Source organism: Emydura macquarii, unplaced genomic scaffold (assembly GCF_026122565.2).
Source record: "Emydura macquarii macquarii isolate MOO-44397 ecotype Brisbane River unplaced genomic scaffold, CSIRO-AGI_Emac_v2 contig_1644, whole genome shotgun sequence".
Lineage (NCBI taxonomy): Eukaryota > Metazoa > Chordata > Testudines > Chelidae > Emydura > Emydura macquarii.
In genome coordinates, this window is record NW_027131781.1 from 18,923,569 (window position 1) to 18,947,094 (window position 23,526).

The 23,526-nt window shown below is 41.0% G+C and overlaps 1 long non-coding RNA gene across 1 annotated transcript in view; it reads left to right on the plus strand.

Annotated features, from left to right (window-relative positions):
• Nucleotides 1–743: 743 nt before the first annotated feature.
• The window catches only part of LOC137158166 (uncharacterized), a 35,734-nt gene continuing 12,951 nt past the window's right edge, over nucleotides 744–23,526 (plus strand). The window contains exon 1 of the long non-coding RNA XR_010921308.1: nucleotides 744–889. This is a non-coding gene — a long non-coding RNA (uncharacterized lncRNA). The remainder of the gene's footprint in view (nucleotides 890–23,526) is intronic.

Here is a 23,526-nt window from a genome sequence, read left to right on the forward strand (position 1 = left end):
GCCTGCCCGTGTCTTCCAAAATCAGTTCCCAGCTTCTTACAAGAAAACAATGTTAAACCAATTCTGTAAAAACTGTGTAGTGTAAATGTCACGAGCATAAAATATTTGTAAGCTTTATGGAGTTTTGTTGTTCTGGTGCAAGCCCTTTCCTCTTCCCTCTAATATATCTTATCACTTGATCCATTCCTTATCTGAGACTCAAATTTCTAGCTCCTGCAAACTGGCAGTCATTTTTTTGCTGTTTATTACTTCTAAATGTTAAAATTAGAAATTATTTATTGTGAAATTGGGATTATAAAAATATATGTTAAATAACTAATGTCATTGTAGTGTAGGCAGACATATGCTAGAACATACCACTTGAATTTCCTATAGCAGCATTTCAGGTTTTAATCAGGCCTTTCATGAATGCATTGCTAGACCTAGCTGCACTTTCTGGGTCAGTGATCGTACTTTGTACATCACATAAAACCATGTAATAGTATGTCTGCTTTGGGTGATTATGATTATAGTGGGGGATGAGGTGATAGGGTAGTGTCACAGGTAGCTTGTCCCTATGGATAAAGTTAAGCCCAGCTCCCTGGACCAAAGCAGGGGAGCCCAATCCAGCTAGTTAAAGAGAGATGGGCTACAGCTGGGCCTATAAAGGGCTGCTAGGGTGCAGCTGAGGGACATTAAATGAGACAGGCTGTATCCTGGGGTGGGAAAATTACACTGGTGTGGAATTAGCTGCTGTGGTGAGTCTGTGGAGCAAAGGGCCTAGAGAAGCAGTGTTGGTGCTACTAGTCCAGGAACGGAGCAGAATTGATTGGACCTGGGAAGCTGCTAGGAGCAGGCATGCTAGAGAGCCCTGGATGGGTGGCTGTGAAGCTAGAGGCTCAGGAATGAGGTAAAAGTCTGTGTTTCTCTGTTTGTTTGCTAACCTCTGTTAAGAAAATAAACCTCTTTGCAAGAGACTGGGCGTGGCAGCGCAGCTGTGATGCTAGGAAGATATCCAGTGTCTGGTGGGCAACATTTTCTATGGTGGGTACAAATTTGAAGCTGAAGCCAACGTAACTTAAAACTTTTTCAGTTTGTGTGTTTTACATTTTTCAGAAAATTCAGCCTCTTTCTAATTCAAAAGCCATTGACTTCACATTTGCTCCCTGGCAGGTTGGGAGCTTTGCTCCCTGGTTATCAGTGAATTTCACACTAATAAAAAGCATCAGCGCACACTAGGAGGGCCTGCATAGGTGCCAGCATGTGAAAATGTTTGCCAGGGGCAGTTCTCCTGGTAAGCAGGGGATCTGATGGCAGCCAAGCCTCCAACTGCTGGACCATTCCGTGCACATTCAGGTGGGGTTGAGAATATTTTCTTCTTAGAAGGGTGCCAGGAAAAAAAAAGCATGAAACCCTAAAAGTCACCAGAGTGTATGCAGAGCCTCCCATGGCCCCAGGTTCCCAGCTAGTATGAAAAAATGTGCTCTGCTTTTCGTCTCCTGTCTCCTCATCCTAACAGCTCCCTCCTGCTTGCCCCTCGCTATGGTGCTCCCCCTTTTTACCTCCCAGACCCATCTTATCTTCTCCTGCCTCAGTGGCTCCTCCTTCTGCCTCCCTCCCTTGCTTCTCTATGTCATCCTATGTTTCCCTTGTCTGCCCCCTTTGCCCCGTTCTTGTGTCTGCCCTGTGGCTCCTCCGTGTCCCTATATCTGATTTGCAGAGTTTGCCCAGACAGCATCATAGGGGGAGTAGAGGCCTTCATTGCTGCCTGCTCTTCCCATCCACTCCCACTGAGACCACTGTGCTTCAGGGTCTAAAAAGCAGGAAAAGAAGCTAAGTGCCTCCCTCCCCCATAAACACCCTTGTGTCAAGAAGCTGATGCTGAACCCTACTGAGAACTGTTTTGTGGTCCCTTTGTGTCAAGTAGGCTGAAGTCCTTGGTCTAGAGCAGGAGCTGGCTTCTGTGAGCTGTCTCCAAGGGAGCCCAGGTATAGGGGCTGTTCTGGGGTGAGGTGGATGGGCAGTTCTGTTCTCCACAGTTCATAGTGTTTTATTACAGCAGGGGTACAACTTAGGGCAGCCCTCCAGACTCCTCTCACCTGTGCCAAGGATCCACACCAGCCCTGAAAAGAGAGGGGGAAGCTGTCTGGTCACTGCTTACAGTGCAGGGATGAATCTGGCTCATTGCATGGCCCCTTGCTTGGGGCAAACTCCAGTGTGCAGGCGGACTTGGGGCAGTCACATGCCAAAACCAATGGGACTAGTGAGAAGTATGGGTCTGTATGGCAATGTTGTTAAATGAGGGCCCGTGTTGGGAGGTGCAGAGCAGCTTTCATTCCCATTGAGATGCCTGGCATTTGTGCCTTTGGAAATCCTCTCGTAGGCAAAATAGAAACCAGTCTCTAATATGCTAGCTCATGGAGCAATGTGTACCACAGAAAACTACGAATAATAGAAACAAGGGCCTGCTTGAATAAGATTGATCTTTCTGCACAGAGCAGACCTGCTGATTCAGAAGAGTAATTTTAAATCTCTAGATACTCTTAAAAATAGAATCTTAAATGGATGTTTGAACACTTTTTAATGTTGATATTTTGATATTTAAGGCTGCTCCTTCCATGGGCTCTACATTCTTCATCTGGAGCTAAATAGAACACCACAACAGCCTGCTGGGAACTTTGGGCAGGTGTGAGGATGGAGGTTCCTGCCTAGAAAAGTTTTCAGTCTAATTCTGACACTGAGGTAGTGAACACAATATCTCTTTAAATGAGTGCCTGTTTTTCAGGGGTTTGAAATTCAGATGGGATGTTAGTTACTGGCAAGGTTCGCATGCATTTAAAAGAAATGCTAAGGGATTTTTTCCCCCCTTCCCTGTTAGTGAGCAAAAAGGAGACCATGCACAGGATCGATTGGCAGTAGAAATCTGTTCTTATAAACTGTTGTCATCTGCTGAAGTCATGAACCCCATTTCTATGCAGATCAGTTCATTACTATCAGTCTGTGCCAGCTTCTGACCAATTCACAAAGGACTTGGTGAATGTTGAGAAAATGCTTTTGAGAATTCCCGCTTTCTTCCCCACCCACACTAATTTCAAATTTTAAATATTAGAAACCAACCTTGAGTCTGGCCCAGCACCTCTAAGTCTCAGCCTCTGGCAGTGCACTTATGGCAGGTGCAGAGCAGTCAGAGTCTAGGAAGAGAAATGGTTACATGGTCTCTCACGACACAGCATTTCTCTTCTCCTGCTTTCTGCTGCCAGCACAGTTTAAAAAACAGGGTTTTGGTTTTTTTTTTTTTTTAATAAAAAAGCACTGCACTTAAAAAATGCAACTCCTGTTCCTGTCTGTTAAGAAAACAGAAATGTGTCCATTCTCATACCTAGCCATGGGCCTTAACACCTTATAACTCTGGGTCATTTGAAACCTGAACCCTAATCTGGATCTAAATTTTACAAATGATCCTTATCTTATTAATGGGCTGAATCCAGACTTGACTCTCAACACCTTGAGTTCTGCTGTCTTTAAAATCCAGACCCAAATCTAGCACAGCATAGCACTTCATGACACTTGTGTGTTTGCGAATCCGTGTGGGTAAAGGGGAAAAGAATCCTCTCGTTAGTTCTCTCTTGCTTTAGAAAGTCTGATAGCTATTGAGAACTGCTATGCAAAGAAGTTCAATAAAATAAATTAATAAATGTTACCAAGATATTTGCAAACTATAGTGAAACCAGACAACCTTTCAAACCATTATCTGCCTGCTTTTGAAGCAGGTGAAACAGTAAAGCCAAAAAATAAAATCTGTACCCAGTATCTGTAATAAATAAGTGGGTAAAAGAAATCTCTGCAGACGGTTTTGCCTTTTGTATTTAGCTTTGATTTTAACAAAAGCACAGTGCAAAATTCGTTCTTATTGTGTGTTTTTGTTAAATATCTAGAAGGCACTTTAGAATAACTTCATTTGCATAACCTAAGGTGGCAAGTGGCCATCCACTCTGTTCCTTTGCTCCATCTACTGTTACCATTATCAGCCATCTTGCTCAATGAATTATTGACCCTCCCCACGTATTTTAGACACACTATGATGTAGTACGTTTGCACAGGCAGTATACTTAGCAGATTGTATGGTCAAATGATTGCATTTGAGTGAATGATAGAAATCCAGAACACAAACAATATTGGCACTGAACTGTGTGTGTGAGCTGGAGCCATGGCTGATTTTAGCGACAGATGGAAAACTCCACTGATCCTTTTATTGGCCATATGCCATTTTTGAGTATTGGCCAACAACAAGATTTGTTGCTAATATATAATGATTTAAACAGTAAAAAGAGCAGCTGCACTTTGATTTTTGGTGCCTTTACTCCAGGTTTTCCTGGAGCCTTTGCATATCTGGTGCCACTTTTTAATGCCAGGCTGACATTTCTAGTCTACAAGAGGTGGCTTTGTTTTCACAGCACTAAATGTGGCTGAATTTTTTTATATTTTGATACTTATCATTAAAGCTCTCCCTCTTTTATTGTATTTAATATGATGAGGTTATAAAGTCTGATTGCTACATGGAACCAAAAACTGTTTCTAAGAACTTGACTCTATTGTGTAGTAGCGCAACAGAGCCCCTTGTTATGCTGTCAGTAGTGCTACTTCTATTTAAGACCTGGGTGAGGACTGTCCTGTTGGTGTTCCCTCACCTGCTCAGAAGGGGGGGGGAAGTCTTGAAAATATAACCCAGGAGGAGCTGCAGTTGTTATTCACTGTGTCACCAGGGTGATGCTGGCAAGAAACACACCTATGAACATACAGCATTTAAGCTGAAATCTTTAGCCATGCAGTAGAATATGACACAAGATCCCTGCTGCCACTGCCTCGCTGCCATATAATGTCATGCCTTTCATCTCTCCTAGACAGAGGTGACTCCGTGTACTTTAGTGGATTTGCCCTGTGATTACACTGATGCAAACTGAGATTGGAATCAGGCCTGGAGTATAATTTCTCTGTCACTCCCAACTGCTAACAGTTTGAGAAGAGTTGCCTGAACCGAAGAATCCTGGCTAGTAACATTGGTCTGTATCCACAAAGAGACTTAGGTGTTGTAGTCCCTAACTTTTAGGCACCAGGAAAATCACTGGAACAAGAATGAAATCCACAAAACCTGAGTTAGGCACCTATGCAATGAATGGGGAGAGACAGGTGCCTAAATGTGATCCACAAAAGCCAGCATGCAAGGCATGGAGCTGCCTAAGCTAGCCAATGAGAGATGTTAATTAGGAGTGATGACAGTGGAACAGCTTCAACAGGATAGTTTGAGGGAAATCCACATCAGAATGTCCCAGAGCCCTCTCCAGAGAGGTGGGAAACCCCTATTCAGATCCTTAATCCCTATCAGGTGGTGCGGGGGAGGATTGAACTTGCATCTCCCACATCCCAGGTGAATGCTGTAACCACTGGAGTAAAAGTTACAGGGTGGAAACCCACCCCAAACTTGTAGGTGGCCCCTGAGTATCTCTCTCGGATAGGGACGCTCAGGTGAGATGGGTGCTCCTCCACCTATCTTCCCCTGGTTCATGGATTGTAACAAGGCTAAGGTAGGCGTCTACGAGCCTAGAATGAGGCCCAGAGGCAGGAGTATAGGTGCCTAGGGAACTTTTACAGCAAAAGTTTAGGTGCCAAGTGTGATCAGGCGCCTACGGGTTAGGCAGCAGAAGTTTTGTATGTTGAAGTGGTGCCTCAAACTGGGATTTAGGCAAGTAAGTATCTTGTAGATCTGGGCTATTGTACTTTTAATGGACCCTTTGAGATGGTTCTATTTATTTTATTTTCAAAGTGTTTGGATTTTATATATAATATAAAGTGTGTGCATACTGAAATTAAGTGGGTTTTTATACAAACATATATCAGGAGAAAAATAGTTATGTAAGTGGTCCAAGCATTCGATACTCGTATCGGTGGTGATACACCCCATTGCACTGGAACATATGCATGGGGCTAATGTGATATATCTGACAGACATATGAATAGATCCCAACCATAGTAATGCTTCCCAAAGAGAAGTAGGGGGACATAAAGAAGCCTCTTGCTCCTTGCATCATGGGAGGATTCAGGGAAGGGGGGGAGAATAGTGGGTGCCTGACTAACTTATCTGCCTGTATAAGTGGGCATAAGTTTACCCCCACAATGTTCCAGCTGGAATGGAGGGGAAGCAGCTTCTAAGCTGTGATTCTCTGAATCACAGTCTGGTTCCTGCTGTGCTCCTGGGTCAGCATAGCTGTGCCCTGCACTTTGCTTGGAGCAGATTGCAAGGTGCCAGTGGGAGAGGGGAACAGCTGAAGGCTCAGCACCTTAAACTCAGAGAGCATAGAACATCTCCTGATTGCTGAGTTCTTGCAGGATCACACCTTGAAATTCAGAGCATAAGAAGAAGAGGGGGAGAAGAAAATTGGAGGATATTGTATTAAAGATGACCATTAGGTCTTCTGTTCAACTGGCCCACTTGGGGGAGGTGGTGTTAAAATATTACATTAAAAGCATTGAGTGTGATTACAAATGATACTGCCAACTCTAGTTCTAGGAATTTCACTTCTGTGTGAATTGTTTACAGATTTTGAGACGGTAACATGTACTTATTATACAAAGTTACCTGCCTAAAAATGTTTGCAAATAATTATTGGTCTGTAGCTTGTTTGTTGCAAGTATTCAAAATCCAACTTGCTTTGATTAGACAAGATCCTGTGGTGTGCAGTATTTCTGTTGTTTGAGTGAATGAGTGTGACTCTTAGAATCAGGTTTCCAGTGCAAATATTCACCACTACAAATCTGAAAAACAGTTTTTTCTGTGAGCTTTCGGCAACATTGGTTTAATAGTAGCTGTTTTTGGCAAATGGTCCTGCAAACCAACTAACTCAGTTGCTAGAATATTTTATGGAAAGTGGAACACAAAAAGAGTGGCAATATAATTGAAGTACATTCACTGAAACATTTTTGTGATGGTCACTCCTGTTACATTTCAAACCAGTGTGAAATGAACATCAGTAACAGTGTTTTGAAAACTATGTAATTCTTATTTGTACTGGAATTGGGATGAAAGGCAAACAAAATAAAAACCAAAACACTACAAATTGGTTTTGAGTGGGGGTTTATAGCTGTGTTGCCAATCTGAAAGAGTACACAATGGGCAGTAATTCTCCCTCTGATCTCTATGCCTTTAATGTGGTGGTTGTGAGCTGAATGTCCTGCTCTTTCCTAGTGGCTGCAGTCCTGTGTGTTTCATCTCTGGTAGGGAGCATCTAATATCTCATGCATGCATGTGACAACCAACTTCCTCCTTTTTTTGGCTACATTTTCACATGGATCTGTTGCCCCCTCTGGCTGGTGCCTCTAGATAAAACAAGTCAAGCTGAGTTTAATACGTATGCAGAACATCTGTCTTGTGTTTCTTTCCTTTGTCCTTAATTTTTTACAGGGCTGAGAGAATCTCCTATATATGTGGTCACAGCTAGGGACAGAACACTGCAAATGCTCCATCATTCAGCTATAGTTTCTGAAATCTCAGTGCTTGTACTTTATATGCATTTTAAAGAGGCTCCCTAACACCTACTTGTATCCTGTCTCCTAACTGTTAGTTATTGCATTATCTGCCCTCTTTGCAGTGTCTGAAATATCAACATCTGCTGGTGATCATTATTTGAAAACTAGTCATATAATATACCAGGTTTATAGTGCCATTATGTTGGTATACTGCTAGTTAAGTTTAAGATCAAATTGTTTTAAGCAGCCTATTTTTGTACCTGATTAAGAAATACCTGCTGCCAGCAGCAAATTATACTGTCTACATTTTTATGGTTTACAATCCTAGACATTTTAAAATAATTTATGGCCAACACAAATAATGCAAAACAAAAGCCAAGGGGACCTATTAAAAGCATATTGGGAAATTAGGGTTGTGTTTTCTCACTGATTCTCATGTAATTCCCACTAATGTTTATAGACAGTTCTGCATGCAGACACAGAAGAGAGAATAAGATAATTTAAATGATTATGGAAGCAATAGAATGCATTTTCTCTTCCTTCTCAAAGTGTTCCTGCTTCATGTAAAGATTTTTAAATTATTTTTCTATGTGAAAGGCATAGTGGACAATTTTTAGCCATGGTTAACAATGACTTTGGTGTTACACAATATCATAATGATTTACAAGTTTAAGATAAATGTCCTGGGTGCCACCATCGTAGAATATGAAATAATTAAAAAAACATGATGATAGGGATGGACTGGCGGTAGATGACAGATGAAAATGAAAGTGCTTTGCTGGAATACAGGATTTGCTAGTGTCAGCTGTTAATTAGTATTTGTTGTCTTAACAATAACCTTGTGCCTTTATCTCCTTTTTTGTTCAACCCAGCAAGCATTCAGTCTGATCTGTAAGACTATGACCTGTTGACTGCTGTGGCTGCAATTTTTTTTCAACTGGTATTCATGCAATATAAATGCATTAAGTTCTATAGCCTGAGCTGGTGGGAAACCATGTTGGACATATCTTTAAAACACTGTGTTGACATCAATGTCTTAAAACAGGAAAGCAATGAAGCATACTGTTGTAACAGCCTTACAAGCTTTGTATAAGGGAAGAAGTTTCCTGTATGGAAGTCACAGTAAGCACTGGAGCTGACCTTCAGAGAAGCACATGCTGCTGCTTTTATTTACAATTCTTCCAACCATGTTGCAGTTACAGAGTACAGGATTTTAAATAGGCAGATCCAGAGCTGGCTGAGGAGCTCTCTGGATCATTAATGTTGATTTTCAATAAATCTTGGCATGCTGGGGAAGTTCCATAAAGGGGAAGAAAGCCAAAGTTGTTGTGCCAATATTTAGAAAGGGGAGGACTTGGGTAATTAGGCCTATCAATCTGATGTTGATCTTGGGCAAGATAATGGAACAGCTGATATGGGGCTTGATTAACAAAGAATTAAGAGGATAATGTAATTAATGCCAATCATTGTGGGATTATGGAAAATAGATCCTGTCAAATTAATTTGAATATATATTTTGATGAGATTACAAGTTTGGTTGATAAAGGTGATATACTTGGACTTTTGTAAGGTGTTTGAGTTGATACCACTTGACATTTTGATTAAAGAAACTAGACTAATATAAAATTAATATGGCACAAATTAAATGGATTAAAAGATGGCTAATGGGTGGGTCTCAAAATGTAACTCTAAATGGAGAATCATCATTGAACAGAGGTGTTTCTAGTGGGGTCCTGGAGGGATCAGTTCTTGGCCCTATGGTATTTGATATTTTTTATCAGTGACCTAGAAGAAAGCATAAAATCATCACTGATAATGTTTGAAGATGCCCTGAAAATTAGGGGAGTGGTAGATAATAAAGAAGTCAGGTCACTGATATAGAGAGATCTGGATCACTAGGTAAACTGGTTGCAAACAAACAATATGCGTTTTAATAAGGCTAAATGTGTACATCTAAGAACAAACATCTAGGCCATACTTAGGATGGGGGACTCTGAAAAAGATTGGAGGCTGTGCAGGATAATGAGCTGAACATGAGCTCCCGGTGTGACTCTATGTATCCAAGGATTGCATTAGCTCTTTTGGCTACAAACAGGGAAATCTCAAGTAGGAACAGAGAAATTTTTGGCACTGATCTTAGCTACTTGTTACAGGGTCCCTGGACTGCAGCTCAGAGTAGAGGGAGGTTCTGGGTTCCCCTATAGCGACAGTGAGGAAGGTGGTATGACAGTCGCCTGATATAAAGGGGGGAAGGACCCTTGGTCCCAGAGTCAGGCCCAACACCTAACCCAAGGTCAGGCTCTTGATTTGTGGGACTCTGTTGTATTAGAAGAGGTGGGGCTGAATGTGACCTGGCCAGAGGGCTGTCATAAGAAGAAGCAGACCCCAGAAGGACCAGGAGCAGTTGTTAGCAGGCGGTGCCAAAGGAGGAGAGCCTGCTTTGCCAGGCCCAGCCAGGAGGGGGTATGTCAGCTGAGGGTCTCTCCTGAAGCTGGGTTAATAAGTGTTGAAATGTCTTGTGTACTTGGCTAGTATTTCAAACAACAATAATGTATTGTAATGGTCAGGGGAGTGTGTATCATTACCCTCTCCTGGATGGAGTGAGAACTGCCCATTTGTGTCCGACACCATCCATAGTGCTAACAGTTAAAGAGTACGCTTATCTTTTGCTCAAGTGGGTAGGACCTATACTTTTGGAACAGGAGGATTTAAGTTCTGGCCCCAATGGAGTTCTGAGTGGACATAAGGTACAGCTCAGTGAAAAACACCTGCTTCTTGGAATGTCTAAATTGTATCTCCACCATGTAGATGCTTCTTTCTTATCATCATACTAGTTAACTTGGAATGAGAATTAATCACAGCTATATGTGAACACTGCACTTCCAGAAAATCTGCACTTCTGAGTAAATATTTAGCAAACTGTATGTAAAACAATTGTTTTGGTGAGGTTTCTGCTTGTTCCCTGTCAATATATACCCACCATACAGCCAATAAAATTATATTATTGAAATACAAGACTTTCAATAAAATCATTGGTCCATCAAGTCAAGTATCCTGGTCCAGCTAAAGCTAATACTTCTGGATACTAAAATAAATGTCAAAGAAAAATCAAAACACAATTTCCTCGGCTAATAGAGCATCAGGCATCAGTGGAAAATAAACAAACTAGAACTAGTGTATGCTTAAGGATTTTTGCCTTGTACTGTTTCTGGGATCACTTTCCACTGTTGACCTTGGAAGTGCTGGTAGTCATTAGCATAATATGATTACATATCTATCTGCAGGGTTTAAGATGGAAATTGAAACCTTGCAATAATTTGGCTAAAAACTACTAGAGCATTCATCCAGCTGTCAAAATGACAAGATAAACCATATTAAGCAAAAACAAACTGCAGCTGTTAAACTGATATCTAAACATTGTCAGTGCAGCTACCTGGACAAGATATTTGGCCAGCACAACTTGTTGGCCACAAGTGTGAATTATTAGCAAAATGCAGTTCTGTGAGAGCTTACCCACCGTGGGCCGTATACTGTTCTGTCCACATGTGAAGCTTGTATTGTAGCCAGATAAGGTGCACTCATAACTCATGGTCTTGTTTCTTCTTTCTGTTTTCATAACTGAGACAGACACCAGGATTCTGCTAAATTACACACTCAGGAGAGAATAGCTTGTTGTTGCCTATGGATGTAGGCAGCTGTGAACTAATAAACAAAACCCATGGCAGGAATCTTAGCAGGAGTATTGCTACTTAAAAATGTGACTTTCATTAATGAACTGAGACTCTTTCCAGATTAAAAGCTACAGCTTTTGATGATGACTAGTGCAGCTGTTCCCTATAGGTCAGTTCAATAGCATACATGCCTGAACTTGCCTGACAGCCTTTCTGTACATAAAGGTCATTCATCCTCAAGGCAGAAACAACTAGTAGCACTGGTGAGTAATACTCTTTATTGTCTAATTTCATCTTGTAATGTGAATTATAATAGATGGGTGGCTGTTGGCTTCTTCAGATCTGGCAAAAACATTGTATGATCCCTCGCATCCTGCGTAGAAAACATATGCAGGCTCTTCGAGTTGTATATCTTAGAATTATCTTGTAGCACTTTTTGTTTCTATTGCTTGCAGAATGTGCTGCTTATGTAAGTGTTTACATCAAGATACATGCACAACTCTGTTAGTTACACATTCACTCTTTGTGAAAGTTGACTAATGCATCTAGTTATTCTCATACAGAAGCTGTGCATAGCTGGGAAATGGTCTGACTCTGTTACAAGGTCTTAGCTAATTTTTTTTTAAAGCCACTTTGTAGTCAGGGACAATTGAGTGCACGGGTGGAGGAAGCTAGTTTTAAGGTCTTCGTGTTTTTATAATAGAATATGCTTGCCTGTATTGCACAGAGCCCTCTCAACAACCAGTATAAATGTAGGTCCCTGTTTTCTCTTACATATTTGAAATTGTCCCTGGGAAGTGCTCCATATTGAGAACCATGAACACAGGGGAATTTATTTGCAAGCATATTGCAGTATCTAATAGTTTGGAACCCCTAGTTCAACTTACTGCATTTTAAAAAACTTATTTATGGTTCTTGAAAAATAATCTGATGGGTAAAGCACTAGAAAATATGCTGCAGGGAATAATCCTGTGCTGGCTGGGGAGAGACAAGATGACCCAATAGTTATTTTTTCCATTTCTCTTTTCTCATATTACACAATAAGAGGTAGCAATATAGCAGGAACACTTTTTAGCATTATACAAGTTTCAATTTTTAACACAGTAATATTTTAACCAGATACAGAAATGTTGGCACAAGTCCTTTAAAAGTCTTTGTGTCCACTAAAATTCTCCAGATTGGGAAGAAGGGGACAGAGGAAATGTTTAGTCGGAGTAAGGAACAAAGGACACATAGCCTTAGCTATCTGTGGCTTTCATATTGTTCAGTAACTACTCCTCCTCCCTCCCCCCCCCCATTTTTTTTTAACTCTGGTATCTATTAAAGACTATTTTCCCTGAGACATCATTTTAAAGTTGTTATTATTGATTGTTTGTATTAGCACAGCATGTAGGAGCTCTAGTCATGGTCTGGGGACCCCATCATGCTAGGTGCTGTACAGAACAAAAAGACTGTTCCTGCCCCAACAAGCTTACAGTCGAAGTACAAGACAAGGCAACGTGTGGATGTAGACAGATGGGGGAATAAACAATGCAATAATATTTGCAAAAATAATAATCAGTAGGATGGGCTGTGGTTTCTGCCCACCAACAGTCAAACTCTTGTCACGTGTTATTTTTTGGAGTACCTGGAGATGGACTCAAACTGAAAAACTTAGATCAGGATCTGGATTTCAAACTCTCAGGGTTTTTGAAGCTTGTTCACACCCTTGTTTTCATGTGATATGACTAGTTTATGAAAATTTGAGGCCCCAACATCTTCCTTATGCACAGAGCCCCAAAATTCTTTAATCCTGCTCTGGGAGGAAAGATGAAGAAAGAGGAAGCCCCTAGATAGGATCCAATGACAGCACCCTGGTAGGAATCTCAATAGATCTCCCCTATTCTAGCAATTTGAGGTGATTTCTCATTTGGGGATTGCCTCTTGAAAATGGTTCCCCCATCTTTGTATGGTAAGTAGGGCCAGTCCTCTGGTAAGTAAATCCTCCTAGTCAACAAGTAAAATATGAGTCCTACCCAGGTGAATGGGGTAGGGGGAGAGTCAGGATAACACTAATGGGGTAAGATTTTTGGTGTGCAAAAGAGAAGTTCAGTGTGTAAGAGTACTGAAAGAATTTGAGAGGAGAAGAAAAGAGGAAAGACAGGTGGAGAATGCATGGAAAGAGAATATGAGAGAGGTAGTAGGATAGAGAAGAGAGAGAGGAAACAACACGGGAAAAGATAAAACAAAATAGGGAATGGAATGGAATGAAACTAGAAAGGAGAAGGTCTGACTCTTTTGTGGTTTGGAATATGACTGGTTTTAGGTACTTGAAAACAGTCTAAATAGTAATAGAAGTTGATGACCAGTGAGAACAGGCTTTGGTGTCTTCCTGTAAGGTTCAGCTCCTAGATTCATGTGACTATAGAAGAATCTCTCTCTGCATGTATAATTAAGGTTTTAGTTCTCATGGCTGTGGAGAAGAGCTTGAGATCGTGACCCTTACTCTGGGATAGTAACATCCAGGAGGGCTTTAGAAAGCATTGGGGAACTATTTCATTAAACCCATTATCCACTTCATAGTGGACAAACTGTGTCCCTGGACCCATCTGGCTTTGCGAGGGAGTATTGTAATTTAGACATCTCATGGCCTAGAAGGGAACGATTAATTTAGGCTGTGCTTTTAGTCCTGAAATATAAGAGGTGCTCAGACTGTGTGTAGGCAGCACCCTCTCTTTGTATTTGGGATATATTCAGGTTACTTTCCCTATGCAGTGATTTTCCCACTCACATCAGAAGAAGTTCCCTTTTGTTCCTTTTTTTGCTTCAAATGCACATCAGTCATGAGTGCTGCACTGACAGCAGGGCAACTGTTCTCCTGAAATGAAGGAGCTTCTCAGATGGGCTCCTGTGGTCATGCTGCAAATGCCAATGCACCGAGGAATAAATGCTAAATCCCCTTTCATCCCACGGTGAAGCCCTTTGAAGAAAGGCATCTGGGGGAGCCCCTCAAGAACAGTGTCCTGAGGGCGAGTACTTTTCTTTTGATTATACCAATTTACTGTGATTTCATAATTGGCTGTTGAAACAACGGGGGCTGCTTTTTTAGCAGGGGATTATGGGAACAGTTGTGCCCACAGAACCCTGCAGCAGTGGCTCCTGTCTTGTGGAGATGGGTGTGGCGACCTGGATCCACCAACCACCCATAGCAGCACCCTGTACCCACACACTGCAACCCTAGTCCTGGCCTGGTGCATAGAACCACTCAGGTTTGTCCTGGCCCCCTTCCTGTTACCCCCTTGTCATGCTGATGGGATGGCTGGACTGAATTTGAATGAGTGGCACTGAGACCCCATGTGACAGGTTGCAGTGCCCATAGCAGAGGGTGCTGCTGTGGTTGGTGGTTGTCCCATTGGAGGGGTGAGAAAGAGGAGGCAGCAGAGTTCTCCCATTTAATCAGGAGGCTACATCCACCTCTGATTCAAGAGTGCTAGAAAGTTTGCTTCTAATGAGTTAAGATGTAGGGAGTCTTGTAAAGCGTCCGTTCAGTATGGCTCCTCCTGTAACAGGAGTTGATAACTACCCATCTAGCACCCAAGAGGCTTGATCTAAAATGGTGGTCTCTGACTAACTTGTACAGAGTGCAGAGCTATCACTCATATACTGATGAGTTGCTCAGGATATAGCGATGAACAGTTTTGTATTTGAGTGAGGGCTAGATTGAACTCCAGACTGGGGGAGCTTTCTGTTATGGTGTTTTTTGGTTGTGGTGGTTTTTTTGTGTTACACTAACTTTTGATGGGTCCTTTCGAAAGAAAATACTCCTTTTGAGGGGTCAGTCCCCCATTCTTAGACCTTGAAAGTGGTGTCTTTATTACAGCTGGCTGGGAAAGTTTCAACAAAACCATATTCCATCATATTGTACTTTTCTATTAAAGTCAAGATGTTTCATGAAATCAGGTTGTTTATGGGTTTTTGCCAGAATTTAGTTTCAGAAGAAAACAAAATAAGTTCCCACAATGTTGAAACCACCCGTTATGATGTTTTGGGAATGAAATGTTTTGATTTTTAATTTTGAAGTGACTTTTAATTTCAAAATGTTTCCATCATTATAGAATTTTTAATTTTTTTTTTATTACAACACCAAAAAAAGTGAAATTGCTGAAAAGATTTTTTTTTCCCCCAGAATTTTCCTTTGTGGAAAATTTCAAAATTCTGTTTTTATTTTGATTTAGAACAAAATTGGATTTTGAAATCTCAAAATCCTTCATGAAATGGGAACTTCTGTCCTTCCACAGCTCTAACCTCTAGTCCCTTTGTCACTTGTGGCTAAATTCCTGCAGTGTGCTGTACTGAGTATTGCAGCTGACCACCTTCTTAGGGCTGATCTACACTAGAAAATTAGATTGCTCAGGTGTGTGAAAAATCCATGTAGACAGCACGAAGTCAATAGAAAATTCTTCCGTTGACCTGGCTACTGCCTCTTGGACACTCCTTTCTCACAATTTCTCAGACTTCTAACATTTGGGATTTTGTCAACACACAAAGTTTTATCAAAATGTCGTTGTGCGTTTAGACCGTAATAACTGTGCTTTGTTTCATCTTCTCTAAATCCTGTGGGTACAGCTGGTCAGAAATCAGAATTGCTATCACTTGAGAAATTCAGACACTTCAAAAATCTGTGGTTTTGTTCTAAATTGGAATAAAAGGCTGACATTTGGGATTTTTCTTATAGAAGAGAAATTATGAAAAGTTTCAATTTTTCCAAATTGAAACAATTTGATTCTGTCAAATCAGTGTTATGGTTTTATATCTAATACGATGTTAAAATGTATAGAAATCAAAACAAAATGAAACTATTGGGCTGAAGTGTTTTGACACTTTTCTGTCAAATTTCATCAATCAGTAGTTTCCTGCAAAATGTTTGGGTTTCAACAAAACTGTATTTTCTAATGGAAAACTGTCAGATGTTTCAACCATTTCTACCAGCTTGTTCTGTGTGTCAGAGGTGCAAACCTGGAGTAACTCTACTGCTTTCAGGTAGATGGAGATCAGGATCTGGCTCAGAGCCTAAGTAGAAACTATAGTATACTTGTATGTTTCATTCTCAGCAGTGATGATTTATATAACTTCAGGGATCTTGTCTGCAAGAAAGGAGGGGAGAGGAAGAAAAGAAAGAGGAAACCCAAACAAATACTTGCTGGTAGAAGAGATGAAACAACAAAGTCCAACATTGCTAACATTGGCATCTGCTACATTTGGTGAAGTGTTTTAATAGCTAAATCCATGCTTGTATACATTATAGTGGGAGAAGTCCATTATTAATTTCTCTTTCAGAGGGATAAGGGAAAAGAAAATTGATCTGTAATAGCAAAAATGAACAGTCTTAGCTAGTGGCAGTAGCTGTTGACAGTTGTTTTTAAAGCCCCAGTGTAGCTTACGGCTTCCAGCCACTGATTCTGCACACGTCTTATTTTCTGTATTGATAGTATATCTCTATGCCCCCTTTTTGTTTTAATCTGAAGATTTATTGTGGCATTACTTTTACTGTCTATACGCAAATGTTTTTGTTTCCAAATATGTCCTACTGTAAAATGCTGAGAGGGGATTAGCTATGGCTCTTTTCTCTTTACCTACTGTATACTTTTCTGTCATATTAGATTAACTTTCAGCCCCAGGCCAGTCTGTCAGAGAAACAGGGAATGTTTCCTGCTATGATGGATTTGCCAGAGGCTGAGTTTTGAAACCAGTTCGGTATTTGCTTCTTACACAAAAGTAATTTCTCCCTGCTAAGAGAGCTATCAGTGAATCAGCTGAACAGAAGCCTCTGACTTGCGTTTCTAGGCGCTGATCTGAAAATCTGCAACAGGCTTTTTTTTTTTTTTAATAAACGCATCTGCTGTAAAGGAGCTCTGGCAGTATAACTCTGGGAGAACTCTCAGCAATATAAGGTCAAAATAATTTCCTCAAGGATATCAAAAAATCCATATGTATTTTTAAAAAAATCTTTCCATGTATGACTTCAGCACTGTTATCACTTGGATGAATATACTGCTGCAAAGTTAGATCAATAGGCCAGACCTCAACACACAGACAGACACATTCTAGTATCACCATATCTGTCCATAACAGTAACAAAAACATCCAACTCAATTTACCATCTAATCTGAAAGATAAGAAATCACTCATTATGCCCTTCAGTTGGCCCTGGTTTGCAATAGTGGGGGAGGAAATGGGGAAACTGCACAGCCAAAATCCTTCTTTCACAGCATGGCTTCGCAAAAAGGAAAGTCGGATATCCAGCACGCACAACAAATCCAACAAAGTAACAAAGCCTGGCATTTTTGCACAAATGACTAAACGTGATCTCTATTAAAGGCATCCCCTAAGAAGCATTTCAGACACTCGCACAACAGTTAAACTGCTGTTGGGCAGCTCGCTGAGTAAAATGAACTCATGGCTAGTTCAATCGGTGCTCCCTTTGCAAGGCAGTTGCTAGAAGCAGTGGAATGTTTTTTTTCCTCTCCTATGTTGACTGGTGGAATCCATTTTCAGATCTGAGGGGGTGGAGACATGAGATTTCAGTTATAATAGAGAGAAGAACAGACTGGCAGGGGAACCTCTGCTCCCGCTGGCCTCCTTGTGAGTTTCCAAGAGATGGGGAAGTGTCAGCCTATTACTGTTGTCATACACTTGTACGAATACCAGACCTTTAAACTGGGAGCCAGATCCTAGGGTAGTGTAAATGGTTGGTGGTATTGGGCTCAATACAGGAATTAATAGGTGTCGTTCTCAAGTCTGTGTTATGCAGGTTTCACTGGTTCATCATGATGGCCTCTTCTGGCCTTAAAATTAACTTCATCTGAAAATCAGCACAGCTCCATTAAAATTGAGAGGTACACACCGGTTTACACCAACTTAGGATCTGGCCTATGTGCCTAGGTTAAATGAAATCAAACTAAACTGGAACCTAAACTAAATGAATTGGATAAATTACTACTTTTTTTTTTTTTTTGGTCAAGTATATTTGAAAATGTTCAGTCTTAGGTAATTGATTTTTACCTTTTGTCTTTGATAATTGTTGCTACTTGTATTTACTAAACACATGCTTTCAGTTCACCAACTACTGCCTATAATTTGAGGGTATGTCCGTACTTCAAACTGGGGGTGTAATTCCTAGCTTGAGGAGACCTACTCTGTCTGAGATCAAGCTTGTATGCTAAAAGTAGAAGGTAGCCATGGTGGTGGGAGGAGCTAGCTTAAGTACATACCTAGCATCTTGGTGGGTATACACTCGGGGCAGCTATAGCCCTTTGCCCTGTTGCAGCTATACTGTCTCTTTAGTGCACTAGCTCAATCAAACCTAATGCAAGTATGTCTCCTCGAGCTCCAAGTTACACCACCTGCTTGAAGTGTAGGCATGCTCTTAAATAGAGTTCCTGATGTCATTTGTTGTATTGGAATCCCTTTTGATACTCTTAACCCCCTCCCGCAAAACATAATCAGTGTTTTCATGAACAATTAATGGATGATAAATATACAGTGTGGTAGTGTTCAAGGCCTCAGTTGTCTTATAGTTACAGTAAAGTAGCAGTAATAGCTCATCTGAACTATGATGATATAGGAAGTATAGTTCAACACTTCTTTTTCAGTAAGTTCCTTGCTGCCAGTTAGGTTCTTTGGGTGTACAGTATGAGAGGAAAGCTGCTGTTCATCTCTTGGGCTCATGGGGATTTTATGAGGGGGAATAAAGCCTAGAAGCTTACAGGTTTAAAAGCTCACGGAACATGAATAACAAGCTTCACATCCCACCTGAAATCACAGGGAATGAAATTGCAATGTGACCTATTGATCTCATTCTGCAAGCTCTCCATGTGACTTTCTGCTGTGTGACTGAGTCATAGAAGGGGAGGGGTAAGAGGGGATTTCTGTCGGCTTTTTTTTTTTTTAAATTGATCAAAATAGAAAGTCATAGGAAATAGACAGAGGAACACACTCACGTTTAAAATTGGATTTGACTTTGATATATTGCAGCACTCCTGATCTCTCTCTCTCTCTCTCTCTCATATACATACGCGTGCATGGGCGCACACAGAGTAAATGCAATGGAAGAGAGGAAAAAGCTGAAAATCTTGAACTGCAGGAAACAGAATCGCTGGAAGATCGTAATAGGAGACTTTCATTGCTATAGTTGTATGCTTCTAGGACATTATGCCCTACAACCATTTGTTTTGAAAGTATATTGGATTCTAGGTGACAAACGTAAGGGAGAAAACTTTCAAAGAAGGTGCCATATTGACTCCTGCAAACATGTACATGCATTTGTTTAACAGAATGCCATTGCACGGGGGGAAAAATAGGGTGGGAGGGACTTAGTTGATTTGCACATCAGAAATTACTTGGGGCAAATTCTTCCTACCATTCTCTATACTAAGGTTGGGCCGGTGTTAGGGGAGAGGGCTTATTGGAGCAATGGGATCCTTTAACTCCTCCCTAGGCTACAGAATGACAACAGGGCTTTTCTGGGTGTTACAGCCACCGTGGATATAGTTGTGTTCACAACCAATATGTGCTCATTCCACAGAAAGGTGAAAAAAGGTTGGTGGATCCTGGTAACAGTAGATGCAGGAGTATGTAGAAGACCTGCATGAAGTCCCAGTTTTGGCTATTGGGCCCCTCCCCACACCCTGAGCAATGGAAATGCATGGATTCTACCTGCTGCCGGAGGGGCAGGATTTGCCTTCGGGCAGTTGTTTGGTGTTAATTTGCAAATCCTGGGAAAGGGAAGAGAAATATTGGAGGCGGGTCTAGACATGAAAGATTCCTTTTTGAACTAAACAATGCGTCTCTTTCAGGAGTGTAAAAGGTGAGGAATTACTCCAAGCTCCCTTACAAGGGACATACTGGAGTTCTGGATTCACTAGAGCTGAGAGAGAATCTTTTTTTTTTTTATCCAAAGCAAAACTAATTTTTGGCATTTGTCCAATTCTGCAATGGTTCAGGTTATTTCACAGTAGAGAAGTGGTCAAATTTCATGGATAATGAGATTAAGAAACTGCTTTTCCAGCTGCAAACCACCCTCTCCGATCCAGCAGAAAAGTCAAAATAGGTCAGGGTCCAAAAGAGAGGAATTATTTTAATTATTCTTTCGGGGGTCCAGCACTGGTGGTGGCTGGGACTTCTAATGTGCACACCAGTCAGTGTGTCTGGGGTGGAATTATCCATTTGGATGGCATGCAGATAGATTAATTCACTGAGGGATTGGATATATAATATTTCAAGTAAGGCCTAAACACTCCTACAATAAATTTCTAATAATTCTTTCAGACCTGGATCGGAGAGTCCTATAAATCCTAGATGTTTTGACTTTGTGGACCTCTGTGAGGGGTTCTTGGCCCCTCTTACCTGAAATAAGTTAATGAAAACATTTGTCTTAACAAAACTCATGAGTTTATACTCTCTCTCGGAGCTATTGGCTCCTAATGGAGGAGGAAAACGAGAAAGCAGGGAATGTGAAGATGGCATTTATCAGAGTGAATCTGATTTTTAAAAGTCTGTATGCTAAGGCATGTTCAGAGGTTATACCAGAATCTGAAGTGATGGGCTGATAACTCAGTGCAGTAGATCATAGAGAGTTCAAGATGGTGCTGTTGGAAAAATAGGCAAAAGAGGAACCATTTACTTTTTTTTTTTTTTAAACTGAAGTACCTGTATAATGAGGGGAAGTGGAGATAGATGTTCTCATGCTAAAGAAGAACTTGTGTAAGTATTGTACTTCTGAGGTGATACTGACTAAGATCCTGAGCTGTTGCTCATTGGAATGCATCAGGCCTGGTCTATACTTAAAATTTGCATCAGCATAGTTGTGTTGGTCAGGGCTGTGAAAAAACCATACCCTGATGACATAGCTAGGCTGGTACTACTTAAAGTGTAGATGAAGCTATGCCAACATGGCTAGTTGGCATAGCTAATGTCGTTTGGGGAGGTGGTTTTACTAGACTGGCAGAATGCCTTCTTTTGGTGTATGCTGTATCTACAATAGACAGCTATGCCGGCATAAGCTCTGTAGTGAGGTGTAGCCTCAGAGCGAGAGAGATTCAGAGCAGCGACTTGACCCTGTTCTCCCACATCCCAGGCCAGTGCCCTAGCTACTGGCAATTCTGAGTCAGGATGCACGCTCTCTCTCTCCCTGAAACATTTCAAAAGGTCTTGACTCTGTATGGGGGAAAATTTTTTAATCAATGGTTTTCAGGGGGTGGGAAAACTGTTTCCTGCCCAGCCCTACTGAGGAGTCCTCAGTGCAGCTTGAGGCCAGGGGTTCAAAGCCTTAACTCTTGATTCTGGGCTGATATATACCAGGCTGGTTCCCCACAGCTCAGTGCAGAAGAACTTGACATCTCAAGGGGCTGTTACGGCAGCCAGGGATTACTGAGGGACAGGGAACCTCTTTCCTCTGGCTATGCCCCTGTGGTGGCTGGATGAAGAAGGAAGATGGCTTTGTGTCCACTAAGAGGCTCCTCATACATAGGAAAGATCCTGCCAAGGATGGTTAAGGCAGCTTTGGGACAGTTGGTGATGTGGTGCAAAACTGTCCTAATGCATCTGCAGTTTTAGACCACTGCCTGTAACTGCCTCTCTTGTAAATACTAGCCTGACAATCTCATGGACAATCAATACCTATACCTTCAGGAAATTTAATTGTATATTGTAGATTCTGACTGTAAGAGGAATTCAGCAATGAGCTAGGAAGAATAATATGTTGCTTCCTTTATTGAGAAAAGAAAATGACCCAATTTAAAAGTAGAGTTTAAGTCCTTGAGTCAAAACACATACTATATAAAATGTCTCCAGTTCTCTCTTGATAGAGCTGCAAACATGAGCTCTCACAAAACCCCTTGCTGTCTCCCCCGCTTCTCAACAAAGTGTTAATAAGTAAAGTGGTGTTGTGCTCTCATTGTTGTTCTTAGTAAATGTATTATAGCATATAACCAGCAGAGCAGGGGGAGCTATTCACAGCCAATAATTGATATGATGAATTTAGCCCTTTTTCCCCTTTACAAATTATATGCAAGTGGCCTTGGTTTTTACAAATTTGTTCCTTATCCAGTTTCTGCAAATGTATTCTATCCTGTGGATTGTTCACAAACTCTCCATGGTGACTACTGCTGTGCAAATAGTGACTCGGGACTACATAAGAATGATCAGATCAATGGTCCGTCTAGCCAAGTATCCAATCTTCTGACAGTGGCTGGCACCAGATGCTTCAGAGGGAATGAACAGAACAGGGTAATTTATTGAGTGATCTATCCTCTGTTGTTCAGTCCCAGTTTCTGGCAGTCAGAGGTTTAGGGATATCCAGAGCATGATGTTGCATCCCTGATCATCTTGGCTAATAGCGACTGATGGACCTATCTTCCATTAATTTATCTAATTCCTATTTGGACCCAGTTGTACTTTTGCCTTCATAACATCCCTTTGCAACAAGTTCTACAGGTTTACTGTGTTGTGTGAAGAAATACTTCCTTATGTTAGGTTTAATTTCATTAATTAATTTCATTGTATGATTGCTGGTTCTTGTGCTATGTGAAGCGATAAACAATACTTCCTTAGTCACTTTGAAAACACCATTCATGATTTTATAGATCTCTATCATATTCCCTCCCCCCCATTGTTTCTTTTCCAAGATTAATAGTCCAAGTCTTCTTAAATCTCTCCTCATATGGAAGCTGTTCCATACCCCTTATTATTTTTGTTGCCCTTTCCTGTACTTTTTTCCAATTCTGATATCTTTTTCTTTGAGACGGGGTGATCAGAACTGCACTCAGTATTCAAAGTATGGGCATACCATGATTTTATATAGAGGCATTATGATATTTTTGACTTAACTATCCCTTTCCTAATGGTTCCTAACATTCTGTTAGCTTTTTGATTGCTGTACACAGAGCAGATGTTTTCAGAGAACTATCCACAATGACTTCAAGATCTTTCTGGAGTGGTAATAGCTAATTTACACCTCAACATTTTGTATGCATAGTTGGGATTATGTTTTCCAATTTACATTATTTTGCATGTATCAACATTGCATTTCATCTGTCATTTTGTTGCCCAGTCACCCAGTTTTGTGAGATCCTTTTGTAGCTCTTCACAATTAGCTTTGAACTTAACTGTCATGAGTAACTCTTTATCATCTGCAAACTTTGCCACCTCACTGTTTATCCCTTTTTCCATATCCTTTTTGAATATGTTGAATAGCACTGGCTCCAGTACAAATCCTTGGGGGAACCACACTATTTACCTCTTTCCATTGTGAAAATTGATGATATATTTCTATCCTTTGTTTCCTATCTTATAACCAGTTACTAATCCATGAGAGGAC